General features: G+C 45.6%; 1 pseudogene; it reads left to right on the top strand.

Annotated features, from left to right (window-relative positions):
- Positions 1–3184: 3184 nt before the first annotated feature.
- Positions 3185–3301, top strand: LOC136637091 (5S ribosomal RNA; annotated as a pseudogene).
- Positions 3302–12665: the final 9364 nt, after the last annotated feature.

The raw sequence follows: 12665 nt of genomic DNA, 5'->3' as shown, positions 1-12665 counted from the left end.
TAGATATTTGCTGGAAAACATACAAGTAACCAAAAGAACAGGCACATACAGACGCACACAGAGAAGCTTGGGTTCATAACTCATCATTCTACTGAATAACAGTATATAAAACTAATATATAAACAGAACGGCAGATTCAACATAACTAGCTATCAAATGAATCTTAAATGATTCACTTAGGCACATTCAACACATATACATGTTGGCAACCTTCAGTCTTGAAAGACTATGGTATCGCGCTCTGAATGGTGGTTCTGGAACAGCGTCTAGTGTGGCTGAAAAGGCCGATTCGGGAGTGACAATCCCTTCCACACCGGGAGCAAGTGCAGTCTATCCCTGGTCTGTCTCCCTGGCTATGGGCCTTCCTTCTTTGCCTCTTTGCCTCAGTCTGTTGGCAAAGTGTCTCTTCAAACTGGGAAAGGCCATGCTGCACAGCCTGCCTCCAAGCGGGCCGCACAGAGGCCAGGGTTTCCCACCTGTTGAGGTCCACTCCTAAGGCCTTGAGGTCCACTCCAACACATATAACAGCATCAGTAAATACTGAAGTACAGGAGTACCAACTGGGCCATTTTGGAAGCCTTGGAGGTCTGGTTTTGCAGCCAGCTATCTCCAGCAGAGGGTAAGTAAGCCGGCAGCAGGGATGGGGGTGGGCAGAATGGGGCAGTGAGGGGAGGAATGCGGAATGGACAATTACTGGCAGACCTTGCTTGCACTGGTATCCTAACCCCATTCCTTCCCCTGTTCTCTTATGCATTATTCCTCAGTTCTGTGCCAGCTGGTGAAGATCTGAGGAGACCCATTGGAGTAGTGGGGGTGCTTACCCAAGGTAAGGGAATAAGAGAGCCATTACCTGGAAGAGACCTCCGAACTCCCCCCTCACGAGATGCAGCATGCGATCCGCTGGCATGGCTGCATTGGAGGGGTATGTGTGTTAGAATTGGGCTGTTAATGTAACATGAACTACATACTGTCTCTCAGGCAATCCATGGGAAAGATTGTGGCATGAACATAGGACTTGAGCCACATTTCTCAGTTTGCTTCCAGCTTTGCCTGATACCAGTAGTGTAGCTCATGATAGTGTAGCCAGTGCCAAGTGCAAAATGATGCCCTGAAAGTGACATCACACCCAGACTATTAAAAAAGTGAAAAATGGGGCAGTGGCATAAGAACATAAGAACAGCCCCACTGGATCAGGCCATAGGCCCATCTAGTCCAGCTTCCTGTATCTCACAGCGGCCCACCAAATGCCCCATGGAGCACACCAGAGCACACCAGCATAGCTAAGACATCTGCTATCAGGGGTCAAAGAAGATTTTGTAGTACTCCCTCCATGACAAAATCAAATTTAACTTATTAAGTAAATAAATAAATAAAAATTTCTGGTTAATTGGGCATAACTTTTGATAGAATATGGGTGTTGCAGTGTGGTTTGTTTCATTGCATTCAGCATTAAATTACATTTCCAATGATATATAACATGATGGTATTATTCGTACATACCAAGGTTTTCACAATTTTGGCCACTAGTGTCAAGCTCAGCTTGTTGCCCCCCTAAAGCATGTTGCCTGGTGCAGTTGCTACCCCTGCACCCCCTGAGCTATGCCACTGCCTGATACTTCTTCCTCAGCTAAGATTCTTTGGAAAAAAGGCAAATGCAGCATCTGAACACTCCTGCTGATGATGTCACTCCTTGTAGTTGAAGTCCTGGTGCTCCATTCAGCCTGCTCCTCACCACTCCTTGTAAACTAAATCCATCTCCAGCCATTTAGGGATTACTCTAAGGGCAAAACCCAGTGCCTTAAATTGAGCATGAACAAGAAGTCTCCAATGAAAACAATACAGGAGTTATAAGCGACATATTGGCAACCCCAGATATCAATCCGGCAGCAGCATTTTGGACACACTCAAGTTCCCACATGCTTTTTAAGGGCATCCCCACACAGTGTGCATTACAGTCGTCAGCCACAGGGTAAGAGCATGAACCTGCACTAAATGCTGGTTGAATCTGGACCTGGTGATTGCCCCTGATCAGTCCTCTTTTCCTTTTGTATGGTGCAAATGGCCCAATTCCAGACTTCCGCTGGAAGAAATGAAGCTTATTCAGAAACATTGGCAGAGAAAACTGTGCTGTGATTGATTCCACCTGTTGGAAGAAAGTAAGATTGTTTTGCTGATGGATTTATGGATTTGATGAAGTGCAGCAGGTTTTCCGCATTTATCTGATACAAACCCAAATTGCTGTTTTTCACCCTTTCTTCCTTCCTTCCAGAAAGTTGGAACCAAATATGGAAGTGTGATAAATACAGATCAAAGAAAAAAATGAAACAGAATGCTTGACCCAATGAAAACTCCAATCATGGCAACATCTGTGAGTGCTTTCGGATATGCCTGAAATGTAACATTTAACGTTTGCTGTCACCTGGTTTCATAATTTGAAATTTATCAAGATGCAGTGGGCTTTGGGATAGTTCTGTCCATACTATGACCAACATACCAAGGTCAGAACAGGTCAGAACAAGGAGATTTACAAGTAGATGTGGCCATATGGAGATTTACAAGGTTGCTGGTCCTATGGGAGAGTTGTAATGCCAGGGGAACATTCATCTCCTTCCCCCAGGACTAATGGAAATTGTCCTGCAATGCGGCGACTAGGTTCTGAAGCAGCTCTTGAGCCGGCACAGTATCAAGGAGTCTCATGTCGGGCAGTGAGGCCCAACATGGGGTTCAGGATCTGGTGGAGCTGCCCACTCCACCCCACTCCCTTCTCCCGCCATGCCTCCTCCACACCCTCTCCCTGCCCTCTCCCACATCCCCTCTCCTCGGAATGCCTCTCCTCGCCTCCCCCCACACCCGGCACCTCTCTGCCACCCGGCAGTTCGGGCGAGCGCCGGGTGGCGGAATATGGGCCCAGTGCTGGAGCTGGCCCAGTCCAGGCTTGCGATGGGCTAAGTCTGGTGCTGAGCCCATGGTAAGGCTCAAAAACATGTCTTATGGCATGTTTGCGACAGTGTCCACAGGAGGAAACTGGCGTGCTGGGCTCTAGTTTGGGCCCTCAATCTGCAACCTAAAATGATGCCAAATTCTGCCCCCCCATTTCCCCAAATTTTGCGGCTAGAACAACATCAACCCCTCACACAGGCTAGTGCAAATGTTACCACACCATGCTTGCCATATGCAGCAACTGTTAAGCAACTGTTACCCTGCACATGCCCAATCTCGTCTGATCTTGGAAGCTAAGCAGGGTCAGGCCTGGTTAGTACTTGGATGGGAGACCGCCTGGGAATACCGGGTGCTGTAGGCTTATACCATAGTCTTTCGAGACTGAAGGTTGCCAACCATGCTTGCCATTTGTTGCCTGCCTTCACCACTGCCACTTCTTGTAAAATGACCAGACAGGGATAATTCATGGAGCAGAATTTTACTCTGCTAGCAACTTCCGCACCTGACCACTTTACAAGATGTGGTTGGGAAAGAAAGGTAGGTACACACAAGACAAAAGGGATTGTATTATAATGTTGTATATAAAGGATTTAGAAAAATCCTTTATAAAATAAAATATCTTGGGAATAATTCATAGGTTAGGCCTTCTAATCATGCCCCCAACCCCAAAACAAATGGGAGCTGACTGTACTCTTGGTGCCTGGTTTTTAATGGAAGTTTGTACTAGACTGAAGGAGTAAATATATCTCACATTTTTTTTTTTTAAATGCAGACTTTCCCTCCGTATCTCACGCTAGACGTCCATGGCATTTTGACGCCAAAGCTGCAGCAAATGTTGTCATTGCACAGAGTGGCAGCTGCTAATGCACTTTTCATGTCCATAAACTTAAATGAGGGGAAAATTGTTTTCCCTTGATGTCGTTCTCCTAAATGTTCAGGATTCTCTGCCGAAGGAACTGATAGTGAGCTGCTTGTCATGGGGCACTTTTCACATTATTGGTTTTTTGGGTTTTTTTTACCCTAGAACTAAGAAGTTAGCAGCCAGGGCCAGATGGAAAGTAATGCACTATTATAATGAAAGCTGATTTGAGAAGTAGGGAAGGGTATGTGTGTAATGAATGTAAACCCGGGGGTAATTCATCATGATAAAAAATGCACCTAGCCTTCCCGATAAGTCTCTTTTATTAAGGCAATCTTTGGAGTAATGCTGTTTTACCTTGGCTTCCACCTCCAGCGAATCTATCCATGTTTCCCACCTACACAAATCTTGTCCCCCAAGGACAGCTCTGTAATGAGAGTGAAGTGTTTTTATTATTGCTTTTGTTAATCATGCTTCCTGCATCCCATGAAGTGCAGCTTATTCTTCTGGCCATAAACTATGCCAGAGTTATTGGGAGATTAATCAATACCTCTTATTAATCATGATCACAACTGGTAATCACAGCTGCAATTACCTGGTGATTCATTAGTATAGTCCTGTTCAACTGTCAGCAACTATTACATTTTCAGAATGCATAATTTTAAGTTCAACCCAACAACCACGCCATAAGACAATTAAATTCCACCCTGCCATAATTTATTGTATACACTGCAGTCAATATTCATTATCCTTTACAAAAAAATTAAACTTACCCCAAAACATTTTTGCTAATCTACTTGCAGTTTTTTTTTTTTTTCTTAATGGGTGTGGGTAGGTGGGTAGGGGGTAGGTGTTTATGTATACCTATAGGTGCACTAATGACCCAATCCTAACAAGGGCCTGTGCATGTGCAACATGCATTCCCCCAGTGCACACTGTCACAAAAGCACCTTAAAGTGCTTTGTGACAGCACAAGGCTCAGGTGTGCCAGACCAGGTAAGCCCCACACAGTGGCAATGGGAGGGTGGGATGAACTTTAATGGAGCAGGAGAAGGGCAGAACAGGGTGGCAAAGGGGCCAGGGAGGGGGTGGGATAGACGTGCTGATATGTGCCCATATGCAAGACCCCTTCCCTATCTTGATCCACCTGGATGGTTCAACATGGACTTGCACTTGCGATATCACTGGTGCAGGTTCGAGTTGACCCTTTGCGGGTGCTGGGGCTTACCCCAAGGAGACCTCCAGTAGCCAAAAATCCCCCACGAGATGCAGCATAGCCTAGCCGGCACCACTGTACCACTGTGTAGGGATTTAGGTAGGATTGGGCTGCAAGATATTGGAATTTATGGCCATACCTAATAATAAACCACTGGAAAGGTCAATGAAAAATCCAACCTATGCATGTTTAGGGACCTCATTTTGAATGATTCTTTCAAGGTGATAAATGTTTCAGGCAAAAGAACAACATCTGGGTGCATTCCAGGCACTGATAAACAGAAGTTATTTGCTTTCTTTTGCTGGTGGACACAATATATATTAGCAAAGCAGCATTTCATTTTATTAACCACAGCACTCGTTTATTTTCTGCTGGGTAGTGCAGACCGTCTGACTGGCAGCTCATCTGGTTTTCTGCTCTGAAGATCTAAAGAAAGGGAAGAAGAAAGGATAGGGACCAAATGCTGGGCAATTTTAACAGACTGAAAGAAAGGTTTTTGTTTGTTTTTTTTTTAAAGGAAGACCCTTGTTATATTGCATTTTTCTTATTTCCTTTTGCTTTAGATATCATCATGCTGAACTAACACTGGAGAAAAATGAATGCACTCTTTCTCAATCTTACAGTGCAAGCCTATGCATGTCTACTCAAAAGTAAGTCCTTCTGTGTCCAATGGAGCTTACTCCCTGGAAAGTGTGTGTAGAATTGCAGCCTTAAAGCCCAATCCTACCTAACTCCTAGTGCAGTGGTGCAGTGATGCCAATACACCATCATTGCATCCCATGGGGGTGTTTCAGCCTCGTGAACTCTGCTTGGGGTAAGGGAATGAATGGACCAGTGAAGGTGGATTGGACCTGAGATGGTGATCAGGATTCAACAGGTGCTGCTGCTGTTGAACCCATCCCTTTCCCAGGAGCAATCTGCCCTCCTCTTCGCCCCTTTGCCTCCTGGTTCCATCCTTCCCTAAGTGGTGCCCAAATTTTCCACCCACTCCATTTCTGGGCCTCAGCCCCCACCTCACCTCCTTCTCCTCCAGTTCCTGACCTCTCCTCCAGTGGCATACCTGAGGGAGGCATGGGGGAGAAATGCCCTAGGTACCAGGCTGGGGATAGTGGAGGTGTGCCGCCACCCATCCCCCCACAACATCCCCCTTGCACCACTCGGGCACTCAGGGCCTTTCTCCCAGAGGCATTCTGAGGGCTGCACACTGCCTCCCTGACCCTCCAAAGGTCTTGTAAAGGCCTCAGAGGGCTGAAAAACATCACTTCTGGCTTCACAGAGGAAACCAGAAGTGATGTTTTTATGCCCTTAGAAGACATTCTGAGGCCCTGGGAACCCTCCCCAGCTGCCATGAAACCAGAAGTGATGTTTTTCAGCACTTTGAAGCCTTTAAAAGGCCTTATGAGAGTCGGGAAGAGTGTACGTAGCATCACTGGGCCTCTGGAAGGGAGACAGGGGATGGCACCCCACTGGTGGGGGTGGCAGCTCGGCCAGCGGGGGGGGGGGGCAGCAGCTTGTGGACATGGCTGTGGGCAGTTACCAGAGTCAGGAAGGCCACTGTCCCAGCTGTTTAGATAGAAGAAGCTGGTGGGGGGCATGATAAGAGTAGAAGACATTTTTAGGACCATGACTTTTAAAAAACTTCCCATGCCTAGCCAGGATAGCACCTGGCCAGCAGAGGAAGCCAACATGAGTTTCTCTGTTTGCGTTTTTCATGAACTCAGTGCAACACAGCAAGCAGGCAGGGATTTTCCATGCACCTGGCCATAGAGATGTGCATTATAGAGAGCTACTCATTTTGAACCAGCAGAGGAAACCGGCTGCGCTGTGACCCCTGCGGGTACAGAAGGTGGCACAGAGGTTAACGGAGAGGACAGCATTTGTGAAGTGTTTTACGAAGTGTTAACACGTTTGGGATCCCAACCCCAAGATATCTCATTATATTTATACAAAGATTCCAAAACCTGGAAAAATCTGAAATCCAGACCAGTTTCTGTCCCAAGGAGTCTAGATAAGGGATATTCAACCGGTAATAACTTACCATGGTGGTCCTGAAACAGTGTGGTGGAAGCCCAGTAAATAACTGGCTTCCCACGGGATTACCTCTTACTACTTAGTAAATGGTGGTCTCTATGGCACATGGTGATCTATGCTCCCACCAAAGACCTCTGCATAGGGATTACACCTTTATGGTTTGTGAAATAAAAATGTTTTTGTCACCTTGTAAGCTTAGTTTCTATGTCCAATCTATAAATTGTCTTCCACAAGCCCTTGTGGAGTGGTTCCAAAATTATTCATTAGAACCTTTCATATATGCCTCAGTCTGCATGCCATATGAATATTGGACAATATAAGCTTTGTTCACTCTTCTGTTGCAGAATCATGTGGTGCCTATTTTTTATCACGCTTTCAGCATGCATAGGGCATGACTGAAACACATACTTTTGAAGATGCAAAGGCTCTATTCCTTGAAATGTTTGATAGCAGCATGCATTACATCCATCTGAAAAGAAAGCAAGTGGTTCCAGCAAAGTTATCAAGATGTTATATTGAACGTACGAGGAATCAGCAATGTATGCTGAAAGGCTCTGTTGTCATTTTAGAGTGAATTTCAAAACCAAGCTATGCTCACGATCCTCAATTGATCTCAAATCTTCTGTGCCACATACTCGGAGTGTGAGGAGCTAATAATACTGATATTTATATACCGCCTTTCTTGGTCTTTATTCAAGACTTTATTCAAGGCGGTTTACATAGGCAGGCTTATTTAAATCCCCCTAGGGATTTTTACAATTGAAAGAAGGCTCTATCTTTCAAGAGCCACAACAATTCAGATGTTTCGTTCTGATCTGGCCTCCATCCTGGCCTCCATCCTCCCACGCTCAGAGCAGATGGAATAGCTCAGCTTCAGCTTGTCAGCTGCTTCAAGGTCGCACGGTGCCGGTGGCTTCGAACTGGCGACCTTGTGGATGTTATCTTCAGGCAAATGGAGGCTCTACCTTCTAGATCAGACCTCCTGCCCCTCCTGAGCTACTGGAGACAGAATCAGAAGTACTAGTCCTGATTTCTGCTACTCCTTGCTTTGAGCCACTTACAGCCCAGTCCTATCCAGAGCCAACCTGCCGGTTGCATCCCACAACTTGTCTGGGACCCAAGTAGAGGCAGACATGGAAGTAAAGAAATGTTTCACTTAGCTAATCTGCTGCTCCCTGGGCCCCCATGGGCCTACTCAGATCCATGCCAGCTATTTTGCTGACATTAATCCAGTAAATCTAAGGGGGTATGTCGGTTCCGAGCGGGGGGCATAGGAACTTGTGGATGCTACTGCCACCAAGATCTGCCCTCAGACAACCCAGCCTAGCCTAATCTGGCCAGATTCTTTCCCAGATCCTCCCACAAATCACCCCCTCCACTGACCTACCTGCTCCATCTGAGGTCTGGTGGCTCACGGCTGCCAGGACAGGCTTCTCAGCTCCAGTGTCATTGACAGAGAGCTGCTCACTGTCAGAGCAGCTCATGCAACACTGGGCCAGGCCTTACACTGACAGATCCTGTCAGTGGAACTCCCTAATAGGATAGGGTTTGTGTTACAGGTTGAAGAGTTTCCAGAGTAGTGTTGCTGTTCTAGACTCCTGAATGCTTGAGCAACTCCATAACCTTCCCCTGACTTTAAGTTTCTTATCAGGTTTCTGTATTGCCTAGGCAAGCTGTTGGGAAGATTAGCACTCTGAAGGGCTATCAATTTAGGAAGCAGGATACTTTGGAATTCGAACTTGATGAGAATCTTGCAGTCTGGGCAGCAAGCATTCATATGATTACCCTGACATTTCTTATGATTGCATCTTGCTGACCAGGGAATTTTAGTGCAGCTGGACATATGACATCCTTTGGATTTCACCAGTTTTCCAAGAAAGAAGAATGAAGGCGCTCTTCTCCAACACAATCTATTTAATGACTGAGATATCATCATCTCCTGGCAAGTAAATAAACTGACATAGCAGTTGGACTTGTAATGCTATAATGCAACTTTCCCTGGACTAGACCTCAGCAAAGTTAATGATTATGGTAAGCAGTTTACAGAAACTAATTTATATTGTGATTCTTTGGCTGTTATGAGAGTTGAGAGATTTAGAGAAAGGTACAGGAGAAACTCCTGTCCACAATCATGTTTCAGTTTTAATATGAATAAGAGAACCAAGTCAAGGCCAAAATGTAATCCTATTTGATGCAAGTCATTTATATGTCCACTTAGCAAGTCTAAGTGCATATGAAGCAAAAGTTGATATATGTCTGAATACAATTTTGAAGTATGAACCACATGAGTCAAGCTTATTGTTAAATCAACACAATCATTATTAACTGGGGAAAAAAAACTCTCAAAAATTTATAAGGCAACAATAAAAACAGAAAATACAACAATTTTCAATTCTAAATAGGGAAGAAGGACATTAATATATGCAAATTGAGCTGGGGTAGTGTTCTGCCAATCCCAATCCAAGCTCTGCCTGGAGAATTAGGCCCACATTTAGCTAATTAGCACCTCTTCTTTCCTCAAAAATGACCCTGGTTCCTCCCTGCAGTCCTGCTGGACCCCACCTCCAGGGTAGCTCGCCTGTTCAACCTGCAGAGGTCTTCTCTCCTGCCAGCAGCCTCCCGCCACTATAGCAGACCCTGGGTCCTCAGCAGGTCTTGGGCACAGCAGCCACACACCAAACTCCAGTGTCTCCAGCAGTCTGTTCCAGCAGTCCGTTAGTCAGTCTATTAGTCACAAAGTCAGTCAGAGTATCCAGGACAGAGTCCAAAGTCAATAAGCCAAGTCACAGTCCGAGGTCAGATTCCAGGTCGGTCGGTCGGTCGGTCGGTCGGTCGGTCGGTCGGTCGGTCGGCTCGCCTCGCCTCGCCTCGCCTCTCCTCGCCTCTCCTCGCCTCTCCTCTCCTCCAACCTGCACGCCTTCTACAACCCATCAACCTTCCTGCCTCAGGTGCTCCTTATATCCCTGAAGGCCCTATTGCCTTCAAGTGGCTACAGCTGCGCAGCACACTCTGCTGGATGCTCAGGCCTTACCCTTAAAGGGGCCACTGCTGACACCACATCTACCTCCTCGCCAAGTCTTCTGCAATTCCAATACAGGTAGCACATATGATTGGCACATATGATTGTCTGCTCAACAGACAATGAACATACATGTTCTCACTGCCATCACATATGTGCTCTGTGCAGAGGAGTAGAGTGTGAAGTCAGTTGGCAAAAAAATTAAAAATAATTGAAAAAGACTGGAAACATCCTTGAGAAGCCAGACTGAAGTTTTGTTGTAGTTTTCAGAAGCTTGGGAAATGCAAGAGCCGGCAGTTCAGGATGACGACAGCACTTTGGAGAGAAACACCTGGAGAAATTGACGTTTTGTTGAAATTGACTCATGGAATAATACTTGCAAAAATCACATTGAAAAATTGATATATGTTCAGGTTGCCTGTGTAATTCCTTGAGCCTATTGAGCACTGGTTCCCACAGGTGGTCCGCAAGACCCCAAGAAGTGGTCTGCGAGATCTCAGGAAAAAAAAATCACTTTTGATCACTTCCTCCCTCTCACCGAGCAAGCAATATCCCACAGACCACCAGTGAGGGTGGAGAATGGACAGCCCACAGCTATAACCACTGAAATGTCAGCTGTGGCTATGAGCAGGTCCATTCTCCATCCCCTCTGATAGTCCGTGGAGGAGTGTTGGGGGAGAGACCACCAGAGTGGGCAGAGACCAGGCCCCTCTACAGCCACATGTGGTCCACGATTATTCCAATCTTGGCCACAGTGGTCCACAGGTCCCTAAAGGTTGGGAACCACTGCTATTGAGAAAGGCGGTCTATACATATCAAAATAAATTAAATAAATATGTAAATATGCATCAGAGACAGTGATGCATTCTGTGGGGGGGGGCATAGACTTGTGCTGGGGCACTCCCCCCCACCCAGGATGCAGCATGCATGCTGTTGGCAGGGCTGCACCAGCGCTGGGGGAGTTAGATAGGACTAGGACCTCATTCAGTACTCTCCCCCTGACATGCTTAATATGTAGCCCAATATTCTATCACCGGCACCAGTCACACAATGCTCTTTGTTTGTCACCCTTCAGAATGTTGGGTAACTCTGTCACTCTGTGGGGTTTCTCTGCCACTCTTCGGGATGTGCTGGGTCTCTCTGCCGCTACATTACTACCAGTGTTACTATAATACTTGTCCATAAGATTTTAACGTTTTCCTTCCATAACTGGCAACATGACTGATGAGCTGGTTGGCAGCACTGACGCTTCTGCTTTCTATCATATTCTTCTGAACATGAGAAATTAGATCATGAGTGCTCAACCTAAGGCACAATGGCCACAAGTGGCAGAGCTGGAATCAGACAAATACTCTCACCATACCCCAGAAATATAAGAAAAAGACAAAGCCTATTTGTGCAAGGAGATTCACAGAAATGATTCACAAAAAATCTCCCAGAATTCCCAGTGTTTTTCAAACATCTTTCTCTTTCTCTAGGGAAACTCAGTCGCACTCGCTCCGAGCACATCATATTTTATTCGGAGCAATTTTGATGTTCTAACAGCCTTTTGGGTGATTAGCTCTTGGTGTACAAGCATCAAATCATCCCTGCTAAAATATGATGTGCTTGGAGCTATTTTAGAGTTCCTTTGAATCTTTGTGTTATAGACTAGAAAGAAATGGAAACGGTTCTTGTGTTATATTTGTCACTTACCACAATGGGCTTTAGCTTGTTTAACTTGGAATCATTATTTTTAAGCTGAGATGGGAGAAAAATGTGGAAAATGTCAGATTCCATAAGAACATCAGAACAGCCCCACTGGATCAGGCCATAGGCCCATCTAGTCCAGCTTCCTGTATCTCACAGCAGCCCACCAAATGCCCCAGGGAGCACACCAGATTCCAAAACACACATCGGATTCCAAAACAAATCTGGTGAACAATTCTTGCAAAACACTGTGAACTGTCATCCTGTGTAAGTATAAAAGGAACAATATCCTTCTGGTTATGTTAAATGTATACAGATGTAAATAATGGATTTTGGTAGCGTGGGAGGTGCTGGATTCGGTGGCAGCCCTCACGGTGCCGCCGTGCTGAGGTTTTCCGGGCAGCTCAGGATTGGCTGCCCATTAGGATTGGGCTGTATGACAGTGGTTCCCAAACTTTTCTGCACCAGGATCCACCTTATTAAAATGACGCTTAATTGGGACCCACCTAGCTTTACAAGACTTAAAAAGAAAAACATCTAGAAAGAAGTTATTTATTTACGAGTAATAATAACCCTCAAAAATTATGCTCAAACTTTTATCTTCCTATATTTACACATGCTTGTAAAGGCAGAAGTTGAGTTCTTTGCCAGGCAAATAGCAGCTATATTATTTTTGAACAGCCTCAGGGCTTGAAGCAATTAGTTACCTGATCTTTCCATCACCTGTTTCTCTCATTGGAGGCTCTGCTCAATTGCTATGGGACCCACCAAAAATGGGGTTGCGACCCACCAGTGGGTCCCAATCCACAGTTTGGAAACCACTGATCTAAGGTAAAATGGAAGAGTGTAAATGCTGGTTGTCCCTAAAGAGAGAATGCATAGTTAGCTTTAATGCAGACATGATATGTACA

The sequence above is a fragment of the Tiliqua scincoides genome, chromosome 1 (genome assembly GCF_035046505.1).
Source record: "Tiliqua scincoides isolate rTilSci1 chromosome 1, rTilSci1.hap2, whole genome shotgun sequence".
NCBI classification, from domain to species: Eukaryota; Metazoa; Chordata; class Lepidosauria; order Squamata; family Scincidae; genus Tiliqua; species Tiliqua scincoides.
Note: the sequence above shows the minus strand (reverse complement) of the source record. Positions and strands in the feature narration are given on the sequence as shown.